Genomic DNA, 2029 nt, shown 5'->3' with positions numbered 1-2029 from the left:
ACCCCCTGCAATGCAGGAATTCATTTGAATGAAAAGCAGCAGAGAAATACAGTCAGTCGCTCAGTAAATCAAATGGGTTGCACAGCAAGGTGCTCCTGTGGCCTGATCCTGCAGGGTTTGCTTGATGGCCTGCTGTTTTGCTCCTTCATCTTCCTCCTCAAGATATAGAGCGTGTCATTTTGGCTGCATGCAGGTTGTGGATTGTCACAGGGTTCTTGCACTCCATGACCCACAGATCTGCTAGAGCCCCGCGTGTTGAATTTCAAAGCAAGAGGCCGACTTAACTGATCAGTATTGTTTAAAAGTGTTCCCCCTGCCCCAACAATTGAAAACCCTCAATTCCAGTCCGAACTCATTTATAGGAGACAGAGAGATGCAGCTCTTGGTTGTACTGCCAATACGAAGGGACATGATCCGGGCAAAATGAAGCCCTTCTAGTCCTCATTGACTTAAATAGGAAGATATGCTAAAGAGATGCTTCCCGTCCATTGGGTTTGAAACCTGGTGACTATAGCGCCCCAAGTGCATTTGCTGTAAAAACAATGCAAGTTCCGAGGTCCTTTGGATCAGGTATGATTTGCTCACGAGGACAGGACTTGTACCCACGCGTGAAAATATGGGGGAACCCCACACAGGGGCACTGTTTGAAAGCTTAATCCCGCCTCTCTTCCTATAATATGGATACGAAGGAAATGAAATGCAACGAAAGAACACATAACGGATTTTGTCATCTGCAGTTTGATCAGATTTAGGGTGGATCTCCACAGCTGCAGCAGAAAGCCTGCTGGACAAATCCAAAGAGAGCAGGAATCACTAGGAGCAACAGAAAGAAATTGCTTGACGTTTGTCCGAGCACAGAATACGGTTTCGGTGACGGTGACCAGTAATCCTCGCGTGTATTATGCCTCCCTGCTTGCAGCGCAACGCAAAGCGTCAACAGTGGTGGAAAAAGCAACCCTGTTTTCTGCGGGATTTAGTTTTACCCTTGAAAATGAAGCTTTGGGCACCGTAGAGCTCATATGCTAAAAGTAATGGCTTCCACTGGACACAGTGACTTAAGATCTAAGCCCCTGCCAGTTGACGGATCCCAGGGGAGAAGCTGGAATATAGGCTCGGAATTTCAAAGCAGAAGAGAGATGGTTCTGAAAGCCACAGGGCTTCTTCATAATGGGAGTGCCATGGCCTACATCTTTAGGGTGTCAGTGGAGGTTTTTGAGTGGTTGCTCCAAGTTTGATGCTGTGCATCTGAAACCATAAATGCAAAAGCTATCGTTCTGGTTTGCATCACAGTGCGGTACCTACCGGTACATAACCTTTCACCACTTAAGATTGAAGTTCCTGGGATGGCTTAGTTGGTAGAGCATGAGGCTCTTAATTTCAGAGTCATGGGTTCTTGTCCCACTTGGGGGACGGGAATCCTTCATTGCAGCGGGTCAGACTAGATGATCCTTGTGGTCCCTTCCAACTTTACAATTCTGTGGCTTTTAGTCTACAAAAAGGAAGCAGGCCGTCTTGCAAGGCTGTGAAAGTACCTCTACTTGTCCAAGATCCTTTTCATTTATCCCCGGGAAAACCAACCATTTATGGCTGAATCGTTCCAGACATTGATCGGGTTTTCTGTGAATTGTGGTTTGTTCAAATTAAGCAGTGAGCAGTGGGTTGAAAAGCCTCTCCAACCCGTGCTTAGAAAGCAGAGACATGCAGAAGATGTGGAACAAGCAGAAGTGTGTACGAACCCTTTGGATGCAGGGCCGGCTCTTAGGACAGCCTCTTGTTCTTACCCAGAAGTGCCCCCACAAACCACATTTAAAGATGTTTGGTCCTCTTTTCGGGGTGGATGCCAGCAGGCAGCTAGTTATTTTGGCTGTTGCTGGTGTATCGAATGTCCTTGTCTGTGCTGTGTGCCCACACACCTCCTCAATGAACATCTGCTCGCTATGAAGAGTGCTGCTGTTGAAACATCCATTTTTGCCACCCACCAAGGGTCAATAGTGAGGGGTAGGAGGGGAGTAACAGGAGGGCCAAGCTT

At 47.4% G+C, this 2029-nt stretch overlaps 1 non-coding gene across 1 annotated transcript; it reads right to left on the bottom strand.

Moving 5' to 3' along the window:
- Positions 1 to 752: 752 nt before the first annotated feature.
- On the bottom strand, positions 753 to 816 carry LOC117061335. The gene has a single exon (XR_004428069.1). It is a non-coding gene; the product is annotated as a U7 small nuclear RNA (small nuclear RNA).
- Positions 817 to 2029: the final 1213 nt, after the last annotated feature.

Source organism: Lacerta agilis, chromosome 16 (assembly GCF_009819535.1).
Source record: "Lacerta agilis isolate rLacAgi1 chromosome 16, rLacAgi1.pri, whole genome shotgun sequence".
In the NCBI taxonomy this organism is placed as follows: domain Eukaryota; kingdom Metazoa; phylum Chordata; class Lepidosauria; order Squamata; family Lacertidae; genus Lacerta; species Lacerta agilis.
The sequence above is the reverse complement of the archived record's forward strand: the minus strand, read 5'-3'. Positions and strand labels throughout refer to the sequence as shown.